Source organism: Marmota marmota, unplaced genomic scaffold, assembly GCF_001458135.2.
Source record: "Marmota marmota marmota unplaced genomic scaffold, marMar, whole genome shotgun sequence".
NCBI classification, from domain to species: domain Eukaryota; kingdom Metazoa; phylum Chordata; class Mammalia; order Rodentia; family Sciuridae; genus Marmota; species Marmota marmota.
Genome location: NW_025999941.1, coordinates 13,106,216 through 13,133,165, shown reverse-complemented (window position 1 = coordinate 13,133,165; position 26,950 = coordinate 13,106,216). Strand labels below are relative to the sequence as shown.

The following is a 26,950-nucleotide window of genomic DNA, read 5'->3' as shown; positions in this document are numbered from 1 at the left end:
GCTCAGAATATCATTGAATGTTCAGAATGGAAGGGACCTTAGAGGTCATCTAATCAAAACCCTCATTTTAAAGATGAGCAGACGGAGACCCAGAGAATCTCAACTTCACAAAGGTCAAGCAGCTACTGGCAGAACAACTGGACTTTTCCATAAGGCAATGGATGAAAAACACTTTTGTCATGCCTACAGCTCCTTCTGAATCCTGCACCATTGGCAGATGGAACTGAAAAGCTCTCTTTCCTACCAAGTTTCCAGGGCCATTTTATAATCCTCAACCCAGTACTCCAGCAGCTCATTCACTTGATCATGGTTGGCATATGCTCTGAAACCATTATTATATAATATACTTCTCAAAATCAATATTTCTCATAAGGTATAGATACTTAAATACAGAGATACTTTTGATGATAAGATGATAATTGCCATATCTAACATTTACATCTTATGTATCTAACATAACTAATACACAAGATCTTCAAGTTATCAAGTGGTTACAGCCCGGTAAACCTACTGTAATTTGAAAACATTGCAAGTTGAAAATACATTGACTATACTTAACCTACCAAACGTCATGGTTTAACAACACAGGACACTGCCAGAAGTTCTCTTGTTTGTGCTTGCGATCGTGTGGCTTACTGGGAGCTGCAGTTCACTTCTGCCCAGTACTGAGAAAGAGGATCAGAACACTTATTACCAGGAAAAAAAAATCTAAATTCAAAATTAGGAATATAGTCTCAACTGATTGTAAATGACTTTTGCAGCATTATAAACTCAAAAATCCGAAGTCCAAACATTGTAAGCTGAGATCCATCTGTATCTGAAAGAAGTATAGTTTGGTAGCATATTAGTGCATGTTAACTAAGGCCACCTAGTATTTTGTTGCCTAAAGGACAAAGTCAAAATCTGCATGTTGCAATGACATTATAGATGAATGGATTGGAATTTATTGAGAAAGAATGCTCAAAATGCTATGTTTTGTTTTAGGGTTTTTAGAATTGTGTCCCTGATATGAGGCTATAAGAATGAGTTTTTAAACAATTTCATTTTCAGATAGTTTTTTAACTTTAAACTTCTAAATGATCCTTTTTTAATATACATAACAAGCTATTTTTTAAAGCTTGAAAACAGTTCCAATCTTGTGATGGTTACTAAGCAACAATTAAAATGAAATCTCAATAGTCTTTTTAAAACTACTATTTACTTAAGAGGGAGAAGGGTATAGCTTTGGTACACTTAATCTCTCTTGCCAGTGGATCACACAGGGGCTAATGGAAAAGGAGAATAAGAGCATCTTACCCGTATGGTGGATGGGAGGGAGGTTGGAGAGGAATGGGTGGCCCTGTTCAATTTGTTTATAATCTCTTCTTTCTGGTAAATAAAACAGTCAGTAAACTAAAGCTAAAGCAGGGAATCCAGATGACATTCTTTGCTAAATGGATTTCAGGAAAGACCCAGGAGACTCTACTGTGTTCAGGGGCCCCACCTGGATCCGTCAGTGTGCAGAACATTGGAGTATTTGGAGGTCCAGCCTTCCTCACAGCCCTCCCTCTGCCTGCGTGAGGGGACAGTTGTAAATGACAACCCAGCCATAACAATGCCCACAGGAGAGAAGGGCAGTTCTGCAAAGGCCAAGCACCGTGTTACTGTCAAAATTGGGGAAGGCCACTGGGCAGGTAGTAGGAATAGATACTCTTCAGGCAGCTTGGTTTCAAGTTCTATTTCACTGCATGGAATGGAGGGAGGTGGGGCAGGGTGAGAAGTATTCCTACATTTGCCATGTTTGGTTCCACATCTCTGTTGCTGGATTCAGCCTGCAGGTGGAGTGATTCAGGGTTGAAGAGCAGGAAACTACATGGACAAGAGAATTTTAAAAAGCCTTGTCAGGGGCTGGGGTTATAGCTTAGTGGTAGAGCATGTGTGAGGCCCTGGGTTTGCTTCTCAGCACCACATAAAAACAAACAAATAAATAAATGGTCCATTGACAATCAAAAAAAGTGTTTTAAAAAAAGGCCTTGTCATTCAAAGAGTGTAATGGCATTTGTTGTTTTATGTTTTATACTCTCAACATGTTATACAGGATAGTGGAGGCGCCGGCTCTGTGTCTTTCATTATTCCTGAAAAACCTGACTTGCTTCTGGGATTCTTTGCAACTATGAGAGAGATTTCAGTAGGATGTTTCTGCTTTTCTTTCTGCCATTGACTCACTTAAATATAAATTGGCTTTTTTTGCAAGAAGCACATGTTTCATATAGGCATAACTGTTGTGGAGATTAGTTGAAGAAAATGATTAATTGTGCCTTTTAATCATAGTTCCATTATCATATGAAACAGTCATGTCATCAGACCCATTTCACTAATGAAGGTTGAGCACCAGTAAGAGCATATTTGCATTAATGAGGCATCACAGGTTATTAATTGAAATCTAATAACAGCTTGGGATATTGTAAGTTTGCATTAATTGGAAACAGAATTGTGGATTTATTGGCAATATACCTCTTGTCATCTACAGTAATGATTCCTTGATGAGATATAAAGAGGCCATTTTTGCGCTAACTGGAGTTTCTGGCTCTTATACGTTGACTTTATTTTAAACTGGAGTAACTCTTCAGGATCGGCTTCTAAAGCTGAGCTTTTTGGTGTGCCTGGTACCTTCCCCACTATAGCCTGTTTCATTTGGGGCCTATTCATCAGCTACCTACTAAGGTAAAGAGTAGGGATTGAAGTAAATATGGGTCAGAGAAGGGATACTCATTCATGGCAGCTCTGTTACCAACTCTACTCTCCAGGGAGGCCCTGCCTGGCCACCCTAATTAAAGAAGAGCAAAATGAAGGCTCCTATCAGTGCCCCGTTTACTTCCTTTATAACACTTAATAGCTGATCATTACTGCGTTTATTTGTTGCTTTGTGTATATCTCTCACTAAAATATCATCTCTGAAGAACAAGGAGTCTTGTTCTTCATTGTAGGCCTGGCACCTGGCACAACATGGACATGCAGTACATGGTGGTCCAATGGATGAATGAATCCTGGCCTGGTCTGGAAGAAACTGGGGAGAGTGAGCTTCTATTAAAAACAATGATGGATTTCTGGGAAGAGCTTAACCCCTGGGACTAGGACTTTAATCAGTGTCTTTGATGTTTATATTCCAGAAATCTGGCCTTAGGTTATCATTAGACTTAATTCATTCATTGGTGTTTCTAAGACTTGGAAGAACAAGGAATAAGAGTAATCCCAGGGTATTGTGTCCCATGGTAATTGAGAGCCATGTTTTCTAACATTTCTTAATTAAGAATTTTATAGAAAGCCAACATTTCACGGTAAATCTCAAAATAGAATTTCCGTGTAATAATTGGTACTTTTGTTAAAGGTAATAGAAACTAACAGGCAGGCTCAGCTGGGTGTAGCATTGAGGTTACAAGAATGTAATTTAGCTGAAGTTTGGAGTTGACTTATGAGGATGGGTTAGGAGGTTAGTATGGAGGAACTGAGCAGCTGTTGTCCCTACATTCTCCTCCATTACTTTTTTCTCCCTTTCTTCTTCTCTTTCTCTTCTTGTTTTGCTCTTTTGATGAATTATGTGTGACAATTACCATCTTTTCACTGGTGTCTTCAGACACCGTTGTGGTAGAAAGAAGTTTAAGCAGGTCATTGGTCCTAGTCTGAACTCACTACTGAATGACTGAGAGACAAAGGGAAAATCCTTTTTCTAAAATTTTATGTGGAAAATAGAGACTTTTTTCTGGTATATCTTAGAAATGAGGAAGGAAAAGGTACTAGGTAAATCACAAGGGAAATGCAAGGTATTTCAGTTATTCGTCTGTTGACTGAGGAAGAAAATCAAAAGAAGCAATGAGAGGGAATTCCACAAGGACACTGGGTTGCCTCTTGGTTAACCCAGGCAAAGTGGCAGCTGTGAGTTATCATGCCAGGTGTCCAACATTTCACTCCACCCTCTTTCAGTGCTTTAAGAAAATTCTTCTATTTAGAATTAGAAAACATGAGTGAACAACTTCCTCCCCCACTCCTCCTTTGTCACCTTGTAATAGCAGGAAAGCCAATGCACTAGAGCTTTGTGTGAGTGGTAGAAATCCACGTTGCATGAATAGACATGGGTCACATCAAGTCCAGAGCACCTTGTAGACTGATGAGGAGTCTGCCATGGGAGGACACAAGAGGGTGTTATGTCATACCACAATATAATTTTTTTTAGTTGTCAATGGAACTTTATTTTATTTATTGATACGTGATGCTGAGAATCGAACCCAGTGCCACACCCATGCTAGGCAAGCACTCTGCCACTGAGCCACAACCCCAGCCCCACAATATAATTTTTTTTTTTTGAGAGAGAGAGAGAGAGAGAATTTTTTAATATTTATTTTTTTTTTTTTAGTTTTCGGTGGACACATCTTTGTTTGGATGTGGTGCTGAGGATCAAACTCGGGCCGCACGCATGCCAGGTGAGCACGCTACCACTTGAGCCACATCCCCAGCCCTTCCACAATATAATTTTTCTTAAAATAAATTTGTTGGTTATTAGGTAAAGTATAGATTATATGAGAACAAGTTTGGAAGCAGAGAAAAAAACAGTTAGGATGCTTTGGGAGTGATTCAGAAAGGGGATGGTGGTATTTCAGATTTGATGACCATGGATTTGGTGATATAGTTTGAAGTTGTTAGACTACATTCAGAAATGTGAATTGATTTGATATACTCATATCACAGGATTATACACAGAACCAATTTTGGGGTAGGATAGGCCCATACTATTCTTAAATCTGACTAAATGGAGAAGGAGTGGACAGAATTATACAGCTGTCACAACTCTCATGTGCAATCTTTTGCATCAAGATTCTGGGGATACATTGTTCTCTCATGCAACTTTATACCTGACAAAATGGGATATTGCCATGTTAAACCTATTATGACTTGTTAGAGGTCTTTAACTCCATTGTGTAGTAAATTGTATTTCATGTTGATTTTTTTTTATAAAACATTTTCTAATGCACTTGTACCAAAGAATGTCCAAAGCCAGAAGCGTTTCTGGGGTAGAGATTTCTGAGGTCTGCCCTAAGGAACTAGATTATTGCCATATCCTGGATAGGGCCCACACATTAAAAATTCCAGTGTGTATCACTCAAATCCTGTTGAATGCTTGAAACATCTCTAACTTCATCACCAGTTTAATCAATGGTGGCAATAGGGCTGCAGAGCACCAGTAGCAAAGAATAAGCCTCTTTTATTGTAGCTGCTGTAGGTTCCCTGAGATTCATTCTGACTAGAATGGATTAGGTCATGTTTCTGCTTTATAGTGAATCCCTGTGGCTAGAGAGTGTCATGTATCTGGGGTTTTGTCCTGGGGCACTTTCTCATCCTGAAGGATTGCATGAGACTTGGACCTTGTAGATCGAAAGTAAGGGATGTTAAGTTCCCAAATGATGTCAAGGTTTTTCCAGGAGGAAAGTGAAAAGGACTATGGGGGTTCACTGCCCTATGATAGCACTGTAGCTTCTGCTCTGTGAAGCAGTCTTTAGACACCAAGGAGCTCTGGTCTCCTGGTTTTAATGGCAGATGTATTTTAATCAAAATACTACATGCTCCTTTTTTGTTTTTTTTTTTTTCCGTTTGCTTTGCCCTAATTAAACAAAGGAAATAGAACTCTAGAATAGAACTTTGCAAAACAACTTCATAGAAGACATACCCTTTTGTTTTCAATAGAGCCCATCAATGTACATCCTTAAAGAGCATGTGGAAGAGTTTCTTCCATGTTACTCTATTTCCATACTGCTTCATACCTCTATTGTGATCCACATCCAGAATTCCTCCTTGGAAGTTCACGTAAGTTATATTTGTACAGTATTCTTTCTAAACCCAATGGCATAGGTGCCGGAAAATGAATGGAACAAATTCTGAAGGAAAAAAAAATTATCCTCAATTGCTCACAGCAGTGATTTAATACCTTTGATGTTCTATTAGGTAAGTTGTTTGAAGGAGCTGGTTTTGAAAAGGGTTTTAGTGTCCCAAGGGAAATATTTTACCTATCATGTCAACAACTATAATAAAAATGTTACCAGATTGGAGGGAACCTCTTCTTAGTAGTAGAAGTTGGAATGCTCAAAGGATTACTGTTACATATCCCAGGTCAAAGAGCAGCTGCTAATGAACTCAGCAGGAAAGAAAGGATGGCAGAGTGGAAATTAAGGTCATGTTTACACTTACTTTGTTAAGCCTAGATTTATGTTTTAAGTCAGAAGTTATGCCTTTATTAAAACAGCTGGTACCCAAGAATAAAAGAAAATATAGAGATGTAGCACATCTTTCTCTTCTGAGCAAGAGAATGCAAACTCGAGCTCTAAGAGAATCTTATGATTTTAATTCTGCAAAAGGTAATTTTTAAACTTGGTTATCTTTCCTGATTGGGAACATTGACAGCTATTTGGTATTTAGCTATAACATGATATAACTTATAAATCAATTCAGGTACCATGTCTTGACTTCCTCATCTGTTTATGCAGTCTGCTAAGTCTCTCTGTAGACATTTTCCTAACTAATATCTGTGGCTCTAAATCAAAGATGCTACTGAGGCTATATATGATATTAGCGAAATATCCAGAGGTGGAATTCTATCAAAAAAGTATAGTGTAATTTACTAGGATAAAAAGCAATACTACACAGCCCCCCTCCCAGCTGACCCAGGTACTCTCCCATATTTTCACTAGGTCTTATCAGAAAATATTTGTTCTATTCTCAAACAGTGCAATAACTATTATCCTGACCTGGCAAACCATTATCATATTATTCAAAGTGCTAGTAACATGTATGCCACTTATCTATCCATATGACATACATGGCATGGGACTCTAGGGCTTATTAACAGACATAATATATAACAGTATGAGTGAACGGATGTTGAACATTCTTTCCTTTTTGCAATTTAAATTATAGGTATAAATTTATTTTCTAGTGAATATGGCTGTGTTATTGTGATAGGAAATGATTATATTTTGGAACACTCCTCCTGGTCACATCAGGCAACATTTGTCCCCATTGATCTGGTATCATGGAAGCCCCTTCAGCATCAGAAATACTTAGTGACAATTGAGTTAATCAGATCTTCCCACCCAGACTTTCCACCATGCTAATTGTGGCCTGGCTAGACACTCTAGTACAATGTGAATACTGTAAAAGAAGACACACACACACAAATGAGCCTGGATTTGTTTCACTGATGTCATCTGTAAACTGCTTCATCCCTCAGTGCAGCATGTTGAGCTATAGCAACCATTTTTTTTTTTTCCGCTATGACCTGATTTAGTGATAAAGATAAACCATGGAAAGGACTCAATTCCTTTGTTGTTGGGAGAAAAATGCTCAGGTTTTCTTTGCTAACAATCTTGTTCTTTTGTTATTAAATAAATAAATAAATATGGGTAGCTAAACGAATAGAATTTTAAAATTCTAGAGGCAAGCAGTGAAAGAAGCTATCCAGGATCAAGCCACAGCACCGGCTTGATCCTTCCTTGTCCTGTCTTGGTCTCTCACCTCTATGTGATGACAGTGACAGTGGCCAAGACAGGAGTTCGAAGGCAAGGTGTAGTTTACATCTCATTTCTCTAGTGCCTTTACAGTTGAAGGGCAGTATGTATTTATTGGTTTCTTTCCAAACCTGGAGTTGCTGAGATCTCTTCTCCTGAGTCGTCCCTGAGACTCCTACTTTAAGTTAAAAGTTCTTATCCTAAAACCTCAACTGAATCTCTTACTCATCTGGCAGGTGAAATCATTTCCGCAAAGCTAGGGGGTTCAAAGCATCCTTCAGTTTCCAGTCCTGAAAGAGGTTTTGGAAAGCTTTGTTTGCATTGTAGGAGACTTTTTACTCCTGGTTGGACTCATTAATACCTTTTTGTGAGTACTCTTTTGCGTTTTCGAATAGCCTTTTCTAAACAGCTTTTTCTGGTGGAAAATCCAATTTAGTTGCAAGCAATATTACCAGTTCTGCTTCTTTATTTTTCTTCCTCAGTAAAAGGAAAATAAAAGATTGCGTGTCAAAATGGAGATGTGTGATTTACAACATTAGCACTTCTATTAATAAATTTATGCAGCAATTATCTATCTTCACTTCTTGTGTTTGTCTATGACAGAAGACAGCTTCTTTATGCTGCAGGAGCATATTTTTCTTCCAAACACATTTTATTTTCTTGGATCTTATGTGTTTGCCCCAAATTTCTATTGAAAGTGGACACATGGGAAGAAGTTCTAGTTGCTTCCCCCTCCCCCAAAGTGGAGTAAACTTTTGGTACAGATTTAATTGTTGACCTGTTGAAACTTGGATTTGAATTCATGATGTTGATGTTGCACAGTTTCTTTCCAGTTAACCTTTTCCAGTTCTGGATAAATTTGGCTTAATCCAGATGATTTGAAGTTAGCTGTCCCTGTTCCCTCTTCTCTCAAACTGGGTGGTCAGAATACTTTATTCCCTGGCTGCAGTGTTTGATTCTCAAAAGGCAGATTAGAAGCCACAATATTCAGAGCCTTTCTGAACACAGACTCTTACAGTTTTTCAACATGTAGAATAAACCTCTTTGAGAATAAAAATAAGATGGAAAGAAGCAGAAAGGAGAGAGGTAGATGGGACATTTGTGATCTCACGTTAGTATCTGGATCTAGTAATGTGCTAAAGCTGGCCTATGCTAGCACACAACAACCTATTGTTAAATTTTCAGGAATTCTGAGCTTGTTGAGATTATATTAGTAGTTTGTAATTGGCCACAAATCCATCCTCTTGCTGCCTTTTAAAAGATATATATATATATATGTTATACTGTAAAATATTTATCAGCCACCACTGCCTGAACCCATCCTAAATAATACTAGGAACTCTTGTCATGTGAGCTGATTAACTCCCTATTTTGCACACTCCCTTTTAATCTTATTCAAGTTAGTTTACCCTCGTGTGCAACTGTAAGAGGTCTGACTTGGCTAAATTATTTATTTTTCTGTTCTGATTGACATCTTCCCTCCATGTTATATGGAATAAAAACTGATAAAACAAGAACAGTCTCTGATTACAAAGCTACCTGTCCCTGTTGGGTGTTAAAAAATATCTGAAAGAGGTAATATGAAATTTCTAGAACTTTCTCTTGGCTGATGATAACAATCTGATTAGTATTCACTGTTCTTGTAGAGGCTTTAAATGGCAGAGATGCAATAATATAAATTGCTTGGTTGTAGTCTAAGATTCACAACCTTTGAGGGAGAAATTGAATAACATGGAGTTTCAAGATTGTACTGGGGATGGTTTTGTTTCTAAACTAGATACTGTTTACCAGGATAAAGGTGGTTAAGAGTTGCTCATTATGACTAACAACCAGAAGAATCAAGCTGGCATAGGACCATCTTTGTATTCACTTTGTATGTGTGGATTCTAAGTTTGCTTCACTTGCTGATTAACAATGTGTATTATGAACCAGAACACCAGCCTCTCAGAACTGCATAATTTTGTAGGGATTTGATCTCTTTAAACAGTACCATAGGTCTATTTTTAGTAATCTAAGCTCAATTGGAGGCCACCTACATTGAAAATGCATAGACCCAGCACACAAAGGGTTTGAATTTAATTTCTAATGATTTATTGCTGGTTATTTTCATGTACCCCATATGCCATTCTAGAAAATCATTAGAATATTGTGCAAGCCCAAGTGGTGGACTTGTATAGCATTTATATGTACTATGGGTATAGAATCTCTCATCTGTTTGATATTGCAATAGTGAGATGAACAGAACTAAAGAGAAATAATCCGACATAACTTGTGCATTCGTAACGCAATTTCCAATAATGATGAAGTCTGAGGATTGTTTCCAGTGGAAAATAATTCAAAGGAGAAAAACATCACTTGTTGGTTGTCCATTTGAGAGTGAGAACATACGAATGGGATGCCCAAAGGGTCAGAATAAGTTACAGGGTGGCATTGGGGGATTTAGTTCAAAGATCTCTGAATAAACCTAGACTGGTGGGACATTCTAAAATAATATCACTGTAATTGATGCTCTCTTTAAACCAAGCAGGTGATGTCACAGTTCAGCACTGTCCCTTCCATTTAAGAAGTATATTCTATTTTGTACAATATTTTTCCAGGTCAGTTAAAATTATATTTTAAGGAAAGCTTCTATTTAAGAAAAGAACTGAAACATGAATAACTTGAATAAGAAACTGAAACTGAATAAAGACATGACCAAGACATACCTAAAACAGCTAGTAATCCCATATTCCTATCAGAATTTTGTCTCTAGCCCCCGTTAAAGAAAGATCACCTGTATAATCATAGGCAAGTCACTTGCCTCTCCAAGCTTCAGAATACCTGGTTGTAAAAGCAGAAGACAAAGCAGGTTGGAGAAGAGAATAAAAATACCTACCTTCCTGGGTTATTCAGAATGCTAAACAAGTTGAATGGAATGATTCATGCCTAGGCTTAGTTAGCATAGTGACTAGGACATCTACACTAATGAATGCATGTTAACATTTACTACTACTACTGCTGCTGCTGCTGGTGCTGCTACTGCTATTACTAGTTGACCTCCCCAAGCCTTGCTCATGAGAATCACTAACCATGGTTAAATATAGAAATCTCTAGAGCTACTCATACACACAGGATGGAGTTGTCCTTGTGAGGAAACAGCCCAAACTCAACATAAATCATTTGGAACATCTGCCCTGTGTCTTTGAATATAGCAGACATTTGAAGAGGCTGATTTCTCTTTCTGTCACATTTTCATACATATGACATCTTTCAGCAGGCCACACACATGGGCCATGTACCATGTTCTGCACTGCTTTTGAAAACTGTTTGTCCAATTCATGTATACCTTCCCACCTTGTCCCACCCTCCAGTAAATTTTCCTTATGCTGCAGGACCTGAATTTGGAGATTGATGACCACAAATTTATCATTTCATTCAGGTAACTGTGTCAAGGCACTTTGCTTTAGCATGTGGGGGGCAAGAAACCCATCAAATGTAATTTGATTTATATTAATTGTTGAGGAAATCTAAAATAAATAATAGGTTAATAAATTTAGAGATTAAATTTAATAAATTTAAGCTATGTGGATATGCACTGATATTCTTCTTGCTGTTTTTTTATCTGAGTCATGGTAAGTTACTTAGAAAACATTATTTGGTCAGATGGTTGGCATATCTATACTGCTTAAGCTGCTCTTGTTATTTGGTTGTTGTATTCATTTTCCATTGCTGAATAACAAATTACACCAAAAATCTGAGGCTTAAAACCACTACCTTTTATTACTGATTACGTCTTGGAGAATCACTGGGGTTTGGTTGAACTAGGGAGGTGTTCACCTGGTGATTCTGCTGTATGCACTAGTCTCTAACCCTGCTTTGTGTCTTCCGTTCTCCTGCAGCTCAGAACTAGATTGACTAGGTCATTTACTCCCCCCTGGCTGTGGCAGAAATGCAGCAGGGCAAGCAGATCTACTGGAGATCTTTTCAGGCCCAGGACGGGAGCTAGGACATACTGTCATTTCCACTGGTATATCATGGCCAACGAAAATCCTAGGACCATGCTTAAAGTGAAGGGATTAGAAAATACATTTGGTTGCAGAAGTCAGATATAATGTAGGTATGGATCCAAAAGAAAGGTAAAGAATTGAGGCCAACACTGCTATCTACCATGCTTATTAATTATGTGCTTCTCTAGAGATTTGCTACATTTGTTGGCATTAGTTCTTTATGTTCTCTGTCTCTAAGAAAATCATTGCACTCTTCCCAGGCATTTAGTGTATTTTAATCTCATGGGTACTGAAAATTGTGCTGCAGACCTAGTTTTCTTTCTTGTGTTAGATGCCAGAAAGCCTAAGACAAATTGGTAGCTTATTATAGCAGTCATATCTTTCTGATTCTTATTCTTTGTTTATTCTATAACCTTTGTTTATATGTTCATTAAACCTCTATTCTTAACTTGGGCCATTTTCTCTTTGTCTTTGAATTGTTTTGCATCATTTCTGGTACAAGAAATATAAATATATAAATAAAATTTGAATAACAAACCACTACTGTTATCAGTTCTTTACTCAGTAAGTAAAGTTTACATATTATAATGGTAGCTAGTGTTTGCTAAATGCTTATTTTCTCTTGCGCTGTAAACAATGTTTTGTGAGTGATGCTCAAATCAGTTCCCACAACAGCTTTATGGGGTAGGCAGCACCATTATGTTGTCCCTATAGAAACTGATTCCTTGGCTGCATCTTGTTCAGGATTTCACAAAAGTAAATATACCAGAGCTATGATTTAAGCTGGTTTAAGTTGGTTTTAGATCTCATGTTCTTGACTACTTTGTTGTGTGGTTGGCAAATTTATATGCTAAAAAAAAGGCATGGATTGTAATTATTTTCTCCTCTCATGAATCCTAGATTCAACTTTTATTCCTTGCTTATCTTCTTTTTTCTCTCTCTCCTAAATATATCTAATTAAAGTGTCAACTGCTGATAGCTTCAAAATACCATTGAAACTGTGTGCTGTTTGGCATTCCAATCAGTGCAGGTTTAAATAGAAAACTTTAAAGATTTAGGTAAATGAATATGATTGATGAATCACCCTTACTGGTACAGATAAGTTTAGCAAAACTGTCCTTGTATTTATGAGGAACATAATACTTCCAGGTACATTTTGTGCTTTCTTGTAGAAGTTTGGTGGTAAATGTGAAAATTAAACTGGAAAATATGGATAAATCAGCACAATTCCAAACACCTGCTCAAAACATTCGTTTTATTGATTTAACAGTTGACTCTTTAGGATGTTTTTCTAAAAACATTGGCTCTAGGCAAAATAAGTATTCTCAGTGAATATATTTGTTGACATATCACTTAGAAACTACCACACTGACAGATTTTAGGAATTTTATATGAGTTTGAATGACAAGCAGAGACCGTTTTAGTTGAGAGTGACTCTTCCTGTTTTCCTGGCTGATCTTTTTCTATTTATATGCTTTTGCTGATGCAGCTTTCTTGCTTTGATCTTTCAATATCTCATTTGGCTCAAATATTTGGAAAGTCTATCATGATTTTTTTTAAATGAACATCATGCTATTTCAATATCATTAATTATTGTACAACTAACATTTTTTGAGGAAAACTTGAAGTAATCATTTTTCTTCAGATTGTTTGTAGTTTCCACAATCCTGAAGAAGTCCGAAGCCATTTAATCGTGATCGTTTTCTGTTAATCAGTTACCTGTAAATATAGACAGGAAAAGGGCTTGTGTATTTCAATTCTGTTAAGGAAAGAAAATGATATCCATGTTTTCCCCAGTTGTCTGTTTGAAATGGCTGTGTGGTAGATCACAGACATCAGAGTCCCCAAAGCTGAGTTTCTTTCTTACACTGCTTTTAGTCACTGCCATGTATTCAACCAGTCATGCACGTATGGTAAAGGAAAAAACTCAGTTCCTTTTGGTAGCACGAGACAGAAACCGTACTTCCCCTCCTAATCCATAAAAAGACTTTCTTGGCCAATTGTCGCCTTGACACCATGGATCCAGGTACTCAAAATAAAGTTAACAATCTATGTATCTTCATCTTTGGGCTTTGATTCCTCTCTGTTGACTTCTTTCTCAATAGAATGTATCATTCTGTTTGGTAGCTCTTGGCAATACAAGGCTGCCATCTTACTGGTATAAACAACTTTGGAAGAAAGCAACTTTTCCCCAAACTCATAGCACCATCCCACAGAAAATTCTCATTGGTTCATCCAGGACATGTGCCCAACTAAAATCCCAGGGTTGAGGTCTGGATCTCCACATGAGTCCCTTCATCTGAGAAAAGGAGTTATGATCCCCTACAGGAAAACTGAGGTTCTGTTATCAGAATAGAATGATTGCCTATTTAAAAGCAATGATTGGCCTGGTCTTGTGGCTCAGTGGTAGAGCACTTGCCTAGCACATGTGAGGCACTGGGTTCAATCTTAGCACCATATACATTTTTAGAAAATAAAAAAAGTGATAATTGCACAGAAGTAATATTTAAGAATATATTCTTCTCTGTAATATCTACAATGTGCACATAACCAATTTTTATAATGAAAGGTACTTAAGGGGGAACATTTTCTATTTTTCAGATTCTTGATTATAGTTTAATCCATGGAATGTTCATTCTAGAAAGAACTCAGGATGCAATTAGACACAAATATTTACTGAGCTATTGTCATGTGCCTTGCATTTTTCTGGAGATACAAAATGGCATAGCCCCTCCCTGCCCTTGACCTCCCACCCTCATTGTCAAGGGGAGCAGTAGAACAGACAAGAAGGTGGATGGTTGCAATTCCTTGAGATAACTGTGTAGTTGAGGATTGTTCAAGGCTTCTTAGAAGCTCAAGAGGGATATCTAGCTTAGGCTGAGAATGCTTCTAAGCTGAAGTGATAGATTTTTCATCATCTGGCCATTTTATGCCTGTTCAACTTCCTCCCCTGCCTTGTTCCCAAGTGTACCCTTCACTTCAGTTGTATTAAACCTGTTTTAGTTCTCCAATTAACCTCGTGTTTGTCACATCTCTGTGCATTTACTTACACATTCGACCTTGCTTTTCTTTTGCTTCTTTTATTCCGAGTCACCCATTGGACGGCAAGCCTGCAGTGATGGGGCTCCTAGGAGCCTTTCTAGACTCCTCTTCATGTGCTTTCCTCTACTGAAAGGCAGACACTATATTTCCCAGACACCCTTGCAGATGGATCTCCAGGTTTCAATTCCTTTTTTGCCAGTTGAGTACATTTGCATTTTAGAAGGCAGAATTGAGGCTGAGACTATCTTTCTGTCTTCTCTGTGCTCTCTGCTCTCTAGAAATTAGACAAGGCATTGGGGTTCCCTGCAGTAGCACTTCAACATGTAGTCACTAACTTCAGGGTCACTGAGAAACAGTACAAAGGTCACTGATTTCTTTGCTAGGGTGACTTTCCTATAAAGCTGGATGTTGTGTCAGTGACAGCAGCTTTCTGGTGCCTGTTCACTTTTCTGGTTCTATATTTCTGATATCAATGGTTCTGGTGTTGGCTTCCCAATTCCCTATCTTCTTGATGGTGGCAGAAGTAGCCTCACTCCTGAGTCATTCAGGATCCCTGTCTAGATCCTGTTACTCCAGCCTTGCCAGTGACTTTAGTATGCCCCATCTCCCAGTTTTATCTCTACTGAAAGCAACTGAACCCTGGCTCATATGCATAGTCACTGTGTTTGAGCCTCAGTCTCTATCAAAAACTTGGAAAAAGTGGAGCCTGGTAACTCCTTTTCATGGTATGTGGATACCATGAAAAGGACCATGCAGGGACTTTAGATTTTGCATAGCATCTGGAGGTTGCTCAGGGAATGGTGCCTTTGAAACGAGGGTTGTTATTCATTAGTTTGGTACTCAGTTTGTATACTAGATGAGAAAATTTGTTGACAGGAAATATTGTCAAGAGAAATGTTTTTCCCTCATCCTTTCAGAAAGTAAGAACCATTGCTATTTATTTATTTTTTGCTGATTGGATTAATAGCCCTTACTTTCTCAACCATGGCCAAGAAACCCCAATCTCTCTTTTTTGGGCTCCAGTCACTCACTCATATGGTTCAAATGTTGTATACATTGGCTTAGGAGCCATCACTCTTCGTGGTACACTATCTGGTCCATGGTCTCACAAATTTTTACTTTGCAAAAATTTAAGAGTGTTTTATTTTTTTATCTTTGATACTGGGGATTGAACCCAGGGACACTTAACCACTGAACCACATCCACTTTTCTATATATATTTAATTAGAGATGGGGTCTCACGGAGTTGCTTAGTGACTCACTAAGTCGCTGAGGCTGGCTTTTGAACTCACCATCCTCCTGTCTCAGCTTCCCAAGCTGCTGGGATCATAGGCCTGCGTAACCCTGCCCTGCTCAGAGTGAATTTCCATACAGCTAAAAGCCAGTGTGGAATAATAAAACAGAGAGCTGCTTTTTACTGAAGAATTTTGATCCTAGATATTAACAATGTGTACTGCGGGCTAGGGGTGTAGCTTAGTGGTAGACCACCTGCTTAGCCTACACAAGTTCCTGGGTTCAATCCCCAGGACTGTTAAAAAAAATAAGAATAATGATCTGAGCTTCAGTGTACTCATGGTTGCTATGAGCATTAAGTTCCATGATTAAAAAACCTTCCATTCATGTAATTAAAGATGATATGGAGGCACAGGTGTTCTAGATAATGATCAAGTAGGCCAGTCATCCCAAGATATGATGAACATGCAACCATTGGAAAAAAATGCCCCCCCCCCCGGGTCTTTTATGTATAGATGTAGCTTAGATATTTATGTATGTTTCTGCCTTATCTTCATAGTATATTTCTTAGGTAGGTGTTATTACCCTCATTTTATAGATGAAAGTGTTGATTCAGTGTAATAGACTTACCTGAGGTTACATTGACTATGATACTCTGTCCCTGACTAGCCCTTTTACGATATATCCAAACACCTCTGATTTCCTAAAGGAATCACAGGTATTGCTGCGTACAAAGAGACCATGACTGACAAAGATCAAATTAAGATTCCCTCCAGTGCAGGAGTCAGTCCTATGTCCCTCTGTGACAGCTCACTCTGAGCTTTGTCTCCCTCAGTATCAGTGCCCGGATGGAGCTCCATTTGAGTCAGGAAGTCACATAGTCACTGGAGTGCTGAAGCGGGAATGATAGACAGCTAGCTACCTAAGCACACCCCTTCTGGAGTAGGAATGCCAGAAGGAAGGGGCTTTTCAGTGTACCACATACTTCAATTATTATTTTCTAAAGTTTTGTTGGAGTGAGAAAATGTGTTTCTCTTACTGAGATGGGGTTTTAAGGGCTCTTGTAAAAATGTGTTTTGTGTTCCAAGGGGATTCTTGTCTTTCATCACCTTCACTTTGCATGAGGTGAATGAGAGGAAACCAGAAAGGAGTTTGGTTTCTAGACGTCATTAATTACCCTTCCAAGGTGGCTCTGCCGTAAGTAAAGATTCCTTAAAAGGAAAACCATTCTGCCCTGGGGATGTGGGGGTACCATTTGGGAAAAGCTGCTTCAGTGTTTTTGTAATTAACTTTGTTGTTTCTGTGCACTTAATGGAAATGTAATAATTTGATAGGCCTTACTCCCTGTGTATTTTGAAATAGAAAACTGTTTGAATAATACAGATCCTTGGAGGTATTTATGCTACTGCCAAAAGGACACCATATTAAAAAAAAGTCCTAGTGAATATTTTTTTTTTCTAATTAGAAGAGGTGAAATATTAAACCAAAGGGAATATTATACCTCTTATCAAGTCACTGGATTTTATCTACTGCATCCTATTGAGTTTTGCACTTTCCTTTTTCTACTATCAAGACTGTCACTGGCCCATGCCATTTTTGTGCATACTAGATAAAGGCACCCCTTCTGTGGACACATGCCTTAGTCCCCTGCAAAGTGTGTGGCATAGTATAGTGACCCAGTTGAATAGCACCCTATTTCTTTCATCATTAGATAATGAGGCTCTTTGTGACTCAGTGTATAATGTATCCGACTGTGTGTTACAGTCATGGTAGTAGAAACATTCAAGGTCAGGTCATGTGTGCAACAGACAGGAACATAATTCTTCACGTGTGAGAATACCCTGAAACAACCCCTCCACTCCCACCCCCATAATGACAGAAATCAGATAGTAGCTGAACCCTAAGGAAACAGAGTTATGGAAGGAAACAGAGTTAGAGAAGAAAGGGAAAGAATTTCAGAACCTGCATTTGTGATTTGGAGGCAGAAGGTTAAATTGGTTTCCATTGGTAGTGAGGTGGTTCTAAGAGACCATGTGTCAGATAGTGGATCTGGAATCCGAAATTAAAGTTGAGGTGGCAACTCAATAGTATCACATGACTTTTCAGTTTCTTGGTTATAGGATGCTGGAGAATATGGGGTCCTTGACTCTGTAGTGTTAAGTTCTATTCATAGCTCCTCTAGTCGGGAAATAACAGATGGCAGATCTGGAATTAACCTTGATGTTGAGCTCACCGTTTTCCCCTCCCTCTTCTTCTCTTGGCTTTAGCTAAAAACAAGCAGCAGCAAGAATTAATATTTGTTGGGTCAACAAGGAAATATATATCCTGCGCCAACTGTGTGCAGGATACACAGCATTCTGGCCTGAGTAAAATCTAGACCCTGTCTCTGACCTATGGAGCTTAGAGTGTTGTGGAAGAAATGGACAGTAAGAAAGCAATTACACAAATAAATATGCTGTCACTACCAATGACAAATTTTGTGAAAACAAGTATAGGATACGGTGATAATTGGAGGGGGACAGTGGTGGCCCATTTGGATGTATTTGGAGCTCAAGCCACTTTACCAATAAGAAAATGTAAGAAGCAAGCACCTTTGGGACCCCATTTTGCCCTCAAATCCTTCTCTTTAATAACCCAGACATTCTAATGTCAGCACGTGAGATTGCCATTTGAACTTCGAAGAAGTTGCTTGAGCCAGGGTGTTGGGGTTGCTGCCCCATCTCCCAAGGCTGCTCAGATTCCTGCTGCTGAGACTTGTGCCTACAATCCCTGCTTGCACTGAAAAGCTGCAACAGGATCAGGGGTGGTTGCTTTTCCTTTCCCAGTACAAAGAAATCAGAGCCGGGTTACTTAGTGTAAACCTCTCCTCTGCTCAACAAATGTTGAACTGTTTGTGCTCTTCTCTGCATGATAAGGCAAGAAGCTTGGCGAGGCTAGAGGTTGCAACTATTCAAGTAAAGGTTTGTGATTAAAAACCCATTGTAGGGATTCCACAAATATTTGAATCCCATTGATTTGCTAGTTCTGGGGAGTAGGGACAGAATCTGGGCTGAGCAGTTAAATCTGCACAGGTTTTCCCTTTTTCAGTGTGTGCTTGATACTCCAGAATCTTTCAAATTTATGAGTATACCATTTGTCTTATCCCTGAAAGATTTTTTTTGTGTCCGTCCTTCCTTCCTTCCTTCCTTCCTTCCTTCCTTCCTTCCTTCCTTCCTTCCTTCCTTCCTTCTTCCCTCTCTTCATTTTTCTTTCCTTCCTTCCTTTTTCTTTCCTTCCTTCCTTTATTTCTTTATTTATTTTTGGTATGGAGCATTGAACCCTGGATTGCTTTACCACTGATCTACATTCCTAGGCCTCCAGCCCCCTTTAAAAAATATTTTGAGTATAGTCTGAGAAGGGGAATAACTGGGTCAAATGGTGGTTCCATTCCCAGCTTTCCAAGGAATCTCCATACTGCTTCCCAAATTGGCTGAACCAATTTGCAGTCCCACCAGCAATGTACAAGTGTACCTTTTTCCCCACATCCTCGCCAGCACTTGTTATTATTTGACTTCATAATGACTGCCATTCTTACTGGAGTGAGATGGTATCTTAGAGTGGTTTTAATTTGCATTTTTCTGATCGATGTAAGAATTCATACCCCATTTGAATCAAATGTATGATATATCAAGATCATTGTATTGTCTTGAGCAACCAATAAAAAAAAATATTTTGAGACAGGTTCTCACTAAGTTGCTTAAGGTCTTGCTAAGTGCTGAGGCTAGCCTTGAACTTGAAATCCTCCTGCCTCAGCCTCCTGAGTTGCTGGGATTACAGGCGTGCACCACCACACCAGCTCTCTGAAAGCTTTTGAGGATGTCACCCCTGATCAATGCAGCCCTAGGTGCTCAATTCATTTGTTTGTGCCTTTTATTGGTAAGGGAAAGACTTCCTCAGTGGGTCCCATCTTTGGGATCTGTCTACCTCTTTTGAAAATATTTTACCTTTTGTCTCCATGACAGTCTTTTCCATCTACTTTTGTCTTTTGGCTGTCTCCTCTCACTCCCCCCTTTTTCTTATTTGAGACCCTTTCTGTGTTGTGTTCCCAGCTAGCCATTTTCTTCCTCAGTAGCTTCCCTTTTCCTTCAATGCTTTGCCATCCCCTGGCCTCTCTTTCCTTCTTGCCCTTCATATCCTTCCCTTCCCTCTCCTCATCTACTCCTCTCCATCCCATATTAATCGAGGGTCCACTCTTTGCCTCTGAGACTCCGACAAGGTGGGCTTCAGGCTGGAGTTGGAGATGTGCTGGGGAAAGGGCCCCAGTTACACAGCTGATGGGAAGGCATAAACCCTGCTGTGTCTCAGGGACATGGTGATGAAGGACCCGAACTAAATACATCAAGATGCAGCCGACCCACATTTAAGATCTTGAAATAAGTGATAGATACCCTATGTTTGGAGAAGAGAGAGAACATACAGGAGCCTGCAGGGCTGGCTGGAAAAACAGATCCAGCAGAACCTATCTTGTAGAAGAGAAGACTGTTACGTCTGTAGATCTGGAAGAGGCCCAATAGCATGTATTCCTGTCAACACATGTATCGTGTTGGCATTGTGTGCCATCTATGAGCTGTGTAAGAACAAACTTGTGAACTTTTATAAAGGCATGTGGACTGGAAACTCTGATCTTCTACTTTTTCTAAAACTTGCTGAGTGAATTGCAACCTGTACTACATGTGAAACTGTCATACAGAGCCAAGGTGAGCAATTTTCCCAAGTGGAGGAAAAGAAACTGCTCCTACTCGATCACCTTTTCCAGGTGTCTGTGCACCTAATTGACTAAATATGCTACAGACTGTAGAATGTTGGGAATTTATATATGACCTGATATGCAAATAGAGCAGAAGTCATAGATATTTACTTCTATCTCGTTCCTGATCTATTAGATACTAACTTAGATTTAAACTTGATTTCTTCAGAAATACAGTTGGATCAGTTATTGAATAGTACTTCTGTTCCTGTCTTTGAAAAGCGTTTTTCAGACGGGTCACACTTAAATCAATCTTTCTGGCAAAACATGGAAGAACCTTGAGTTTTATTGTGTCTCAGTGGTGGTGAAATCAGTCTTTAACAAACAGTTAATGTAAGAACTGTGCACGTAATAAATAGACCTAGGATTCCAGCTGGCATGGTGTCTGATTTTAGATTGAATGACAACCAGCTATGGTATTTTCTATTTTCAAGGGATGGTGGGGGGAGAGTCACAAAAATGGAAATGTAGGGTTTTTTCCTTTTTTAAAAAAGATGCTATTTAAAATAGTCCTGAGTGTGAAGTGCCCTATTTTTAGATTTAGGTCATTTTACATGCTTTTTTTTTTTTTTTTTTAGATTAAAAAAACAGACCAGGGGTAGCTGCATTGGAGGTTAACATCAGGAGGGCTCTGCCCAGTGTGGGAACTTGTTTTGCTACTGCCTTGGCTGCTACACAGGCAGCTCAGTGACTCTGCCTCTTCCCCCAGTCCCTCTGAGAACACCATCTTCCAGACTGGGGAGCAGAATAGAAACCAAAGGAGTCTTCCCACTTCAGGTACAACTCTGTGTTTTATTTCCTCATCACTCTTGCCAGTAGACAGGAAGCTTCAGATGTTGGACCATAGTTCTACCCTTAAACCCTCTCTCTCTCATTCCCTACTTCACTTTCTTAGGCAGAAGTCCTGACAGGGATCTGGCCCCAAGGATTGTAAAGATATTTGCTTCTTCTTACTCATCTTCCAGTATTTAATCAGCAAGGGATGCTGGAAAACTGTGGGTGAGAGCAGGACAGAAACATTGAGAACTTAGGGGGTCCTTTGGCTACACACATTGGATTCTAAGATTCACGTGCTGAGGTGTGCCCTCCTCAGACAGCCCTGTTTCTCACACCTTCACTCACCAGCTCAGCAGAGGGGAGTTCACGTGTTTCAACAGCCATAACACATGTTCCATCCCAATAATAGAGACCACCAGATTTCCACTAGGCCTTTTAATATCAATCCACCTTAGATCTTTTCTGTTACATCTGTCATATGTTTTTAATATACAAAGTCATCTTTATTTTTTAAAATCTCTGCCAGGTAGATGTTTGTATATTAATACCTTTAGTTATTATTTGAGAACCTCATTTATCTCAAGTAACCTAATCGGGAGCAACTTTAAGTGTGAAACTTTTAAATGTCACTCAGATGTAATAAAGGTGTTCCATGGTGGATTGACCAGTAGAAACTTTGATCTGTTTTGAGTTTTCTATCTACTCTGTTATTGTTGATCATTTCCAGGGTTTCCTTAGCTGTTGAATACAGATCTATAAAAATTGGTGTGAATATAAGCAGGTAGAAAGGAAGGGATAGTGTGGGGGAAATGCTCAAAGATCTCTAGCCACCAGCAGACCTCAGAGAAACTCTTTAACAATTAGTTAGCCCTTGTTAGTCACATAGAAAATTTCACTCACTTGGTAGCTAATGGGCATAGACACGGCCTTTAAAATACCTTCCAAGTAGGGGTGTCATATCAATCCTATTAGAGAGCTATCTCCAGGCTCCATTCTTTGATATCAATCAAGGACCCACAATCATGTTTGTCTAAGCCATTAACTTTTACTTATATTTTAATCTTTGTCCTCTTTCCCAGTAGATTACTTTTTCTTAAGGTGACAAGATCTGCAGTCATGTTTTTATTCATTTAACATGTAATTATTGACTAACCTGAGCTGGACTGAGTTCCATGCCGGAGGTAGATCTTTGACAAGGCCAAGCTTCTTCTACCTTCCTGTGTCTTAGGTTATACCGAGGGAAGATAGTTCACCCTCCCCATACACACACAGATGAATAAAATGAAATAGTACCAATTATTAGTATTGTGAAGGAAGTAAATGAAGGATGAAGAGAGGATACTGGTTTGGAGCAAGTTAAGTATGAGGATGAGGAGAACTCTGTGGAAGAGTGTTATAGTTCAGGACTGAGAAATGAGAAGGCCAACTGTAGAAGGAAGGTGGGGAGAGAATTCCAAATCAAGGGGCCAGTGTGTGCAGTGGTCTCACGTGAGAAAGAGCTCAGTCTGACAGTTGGAAAACAAAACAAAACAAAACAAAAAACAGTTGTCATATTACAAATATGAAGAGCTGAGCAGTGGGCCTCTGAGATAGTAGAAGGGTGCTTGGTTTCATTTCTAGGACAATGGAGAACCATTAGTGGGCTTTAAATGGAGGAGAAACCAATGTTCTGGCTTTGAGATAAGAAGGCTGCTGCCAGGAGAATGGCCTGAGAGGAAGAGGCTCCCAGGTAGAAGACTGATGTCTCAGTGTTGGGCAGGGGTGACTGGAGTGTCACCGAGAATAGCAGCAGCGGATGTTGCTAGATCCACACATTGGGCAGGATTGAAAGAGGAAAGGACTCTCTTCAGCGACAGAGGAGATACTTCTGTGGGGTCCAGTTTGTGTGAGTGGGGAGTGGGTTGGCCATTAGAGCTACACCTTCCCTTGTTAGGTTGGAACCTTGTTTCATAAAGGGTACAATGCATAGGCAGCTCTTCTGGCAAGATAATGTAATAACATAATGGTTATATTACACATTGAGATTATATGTTTTTGGATGTGGATATTGGTTAAAATTATGTATATGAAATGTGCACACTTACGCAGTATGGTTGGTTGTGTTTTAGGCTAGAGCTTATTGGTTCGCTATCAAGTCATTTAGGGAGAGAAAAAAAAATTGACAATATGGGTGTCCTACTCTTTTTTCTGTTGCTACACAAAACACCAGAGGCTAGTAATTTGTAAAGAAAAGAGATTTATTTTTACTAACAGTTCTGGAAGTCCAGGAACATGGTATGACAAGGAGTCAGCCTCTGGTGAGGGCCTGGTGCTATAACATATCATGGCAGAGAAGTGAAAGGGAGGAAGGAAGCACATGTGGAAGGAGCATGTGTGCAGGGAATCAACAGAGAGGTTCCAGGCTCACTTTATAACAACCCACTCTGGTGGAAACTTATCCAATCCTGTGAGACCTTACTTCTAAAAGACCTAATCCAGTCTCCAGAGAATAAACCCACTCTCTTAAAAAAAAATGTTTAATTTATTCATGAGGTTGGTGCCCTCCATTAGCTAAGCTAATCACCTCCCACTAAGCCCCACCTCTTTAATGTCCCCCCACACCTCAGTCCAACTCTGTTGGAGACCATGCTTCTAACACAGGAAGCTTTGGGGAACACATCACATCCAAACCACAACAGTGAGTGTTACCTTACATCTTTATCTAATTTTGTTACTTACATAAGTCATGTGCTCAATGTTGTCACTTTTGAAATTGTATAAAAATGTAGGAGATGAATTGATAAAGAGAATGTGACATATAATATGTAACTCAAGGGACATGCTGAGTTCCATTCTCAGACCCACATCAGTTACCTCTGTGAGCAGCAGTTCACTCCACAATATCATGCAGATAACAATGGTGTCCACTTTATAGAGTTGTTGTGAGCAACGCAAGTGGTAATCCCATGATCACATCCAACCTTCAGCCTGATACCTGCAGTATGTAAGGAAATAGTAAATGTTAACTGATTGTGGCAGTTTCAGCATTAGAAAGGAATCTGGACTTGCTTTTGTTCTTCCCTTTTGTTTTACAGAGGAGAAAACCTTAGCCTTGTGTTTCATGAAATATATCACACAGCTTGTTAGGGATAGTCCCAGACTTGGGTACTCTTTTCTTTAAACCCTTAGTAATTGTTCTGCAGAATTCCTTTTCTTTAGAAGAATGACATGTCACCACATGCTAAGACTGAATTTGGATGCTGTAGAGTGGAGTGGGAGGGATTGAGATATCTGGAAAGACAGAGAATACCCCCACCAAATGCAGAATACTGGTAAGATAAAGAAAATCAGAGACATGAGAAGTATGAAATGGATAAGAAGATGCCTATCTTTGGATTGAAAATCTGAGATTTGTTAGGAAGATGAATCAGATAAGAATCCAAAGCTCAGTATTATCTACAAAAATACTTAATAATAAATTAGACATCACTAAGATCCAGATTCAAGAATGGGCTGCTTCTGAGAGGGTCTTAATGTCTCTGTAACTTTAATTTGATAACAAAGAAACCTTGAAAACTTTGGGATGAGAAAAAATGTCACAAAGTGTGAATGACACAAAGCAGAAATACTCAAAATGTCAAACATTCCACTTAAGTAGAATTAGAGCATCTTCTGGGACTTCATATGTGTGTAATGTTTCTCAGAAGGAAAATAATTATATTCAGGTTTATTGAGGGCCTGAGAACGTGGGTATTAAGAATGGGGTCATGCAGTCTGGGAACCTTTTCAGCTTGGTTTCAAAAAGCTTTTGGCATATAGAGGCAGCAGAGAGTCCTGCATCCTTATACCCATAGAACACATTTGTTGAAATTATTCAAAGGAAACTCTGTAGAAAGCTCAACTAGGAACATAAATTGATGTCATATTTAGAAAGAAGAAAAAAGGGTGGGAAAGGATAGAGTAACTGGAAAGGTTTCAAATCAATGAACAATCCAAATGGCAAAGGAATTCTATTGCTAAAAACAGTCTAAAGCAATCCATGTGGGTATCTTTCCAGCAAATGAGTGTCTACTAAGTACAAATAACTCTTAAGAGTTCTGAAAAACACAGAGGTGGAGAAACCATGAATCTTACCCCCAAAGAGCTCACAGTTCAGTCAGAAAGATGACAATCATGCCTCCACCCATTTATATGTGGGGTGTTCATTAAGCATGCATGAAATAGACTACACTTTCTCCACATCCAACTCTGATCACAGACACTGCACATCAACCCTGCCCTCTTAATGCCGCAGTCTGGCTGGGCACAATCAGGAGCCACTTGTCAAAAGAAACTAACTTTATTTTTAGAACCACACACGCCAAACAAAACAGCCTCTCAGGAAAAATCCTCAGAGCCTCAACTGCCACCACCGGCTTTCCACAAGCCTCTCTCTCCCACACAAGCCTCTCTCCACCTCCCACAATCCTCCTGCTCTTGAGGCCGATTGGCTGGGTCACGTGGGCGGAGCCAAAAAAAGTCCCCCAATGAGCAGCTCCGTGGTCTGAAAGGGCAGGGAAACAGTCCAATGAGCATCACCGCAGAGGAGCCAATCAGCTAGATGTTGCTGGGGCCGAGGAGCCAATCAGCTAGATGTTGCTGGGGCCGCTGTGAGCCAATCATCAGCCGGCAGCTGGAAGTTTGCTGGCAGCTGGAAGTTTGCTGGGGCCCCTTTGGCTGTGGCTCTCAACATCTTTCCACTCAGTCGTCCATTACTCTGCAACCAGTTGCATCCAGATTAATTCTTTTTTGCTTTCCTGTCCCTTGGCCCTGCTCTGCTGTAAGAGTAGAGATTGTGTTTACCATAGGATCTTGAGCACCTGCTCCAGTCTCTAGTACCTAGTAAGGGCTCAATAAATATTCACTTCACCTATTGAAGTGCATCTTACTTTCTCATAGCCACTTTTTTTTTTTTTACTGCACATTAAATGCTCAATATTTTATCAACAGTGGTCCTCAAGTTAGTTTGAACTTTTATGTTATATGCATGTAAAATTTAATAATCTGAATATCAAAGTCAAAGGTTTTACTGAATCTGTGTAGCTTTGTGTTGAATAATATTTACTCATTTAAGCATAAAATCTAAGGTGTATATGGTTTCTGTAGAGTAACGTGGGTACATGATCTTGTTGAATAGGAATGAGGTTCACATCACTGAGAGTTTATTAACCAGTAATTGTTTGGAGAAGTTGGAGAACACTTTCAGGGCTGGGTGGGAAAGGGAAGAAAGTTATTTTAGTCACTTGTCAGCCATTTATAGTCCTGTCATCTTTTCTGTCATGAAGATTATCACTTAATTATAAGATAAGATGATGTGCTGTTTAGGTATCAGAGATGGAAATGTGCAGGCCGGGATCAAAGTGATAATCAGTTCTCAAAAGGTCTGAGTACTAATTAATAAAGTTGGGCAGCTGTATGTCTGTCAGGGCAGCCTGGGATTGGGTGTCTAGGTTCAACACACGGGATAGGCTGAGTTCTTTGACCTTGGATGAGAGAATATGACCACTTAAAAGTCCAGAAGGGTAGGCTTGCTTGCTTGGAAGATAGCACAAGTAGAAGCCTGTGATGAAGGTGTC

At 39.3% G+C, this 26,950-nt stretch overlaps 1 protein-coding gene and 1 long non-coding RNA gene across 14 annotated transcripts in view; one reads left to right on the top strand and one right to left on the bottom strand.

The window, feature by feature from the left end:
- Fhit (fragile histidine triad diadenosine triphosphatase) overlaps positions 1–26,950 on the top strand; it is a 1,420,772-nt gene that overhangs the window by 1,004,691 nt on the left and 389,131 nt on the right. The gene's annotated exons all lie outside the window — the stretch shown is intronic.
- LOC125616264 lies at positions 11,393–26,524 on the bottom strand. The gene is made up of 3 exons (XR_007346891.1): positions 26,066–26,524; positions 25,470–25,614; positions 11,393–11,404 (listed from the first exon to the last, which is right to left on the bottom strand). It is a non-coding gene; the product is annotated as an uncharacterized LOC125616264 (long non-coding RNA).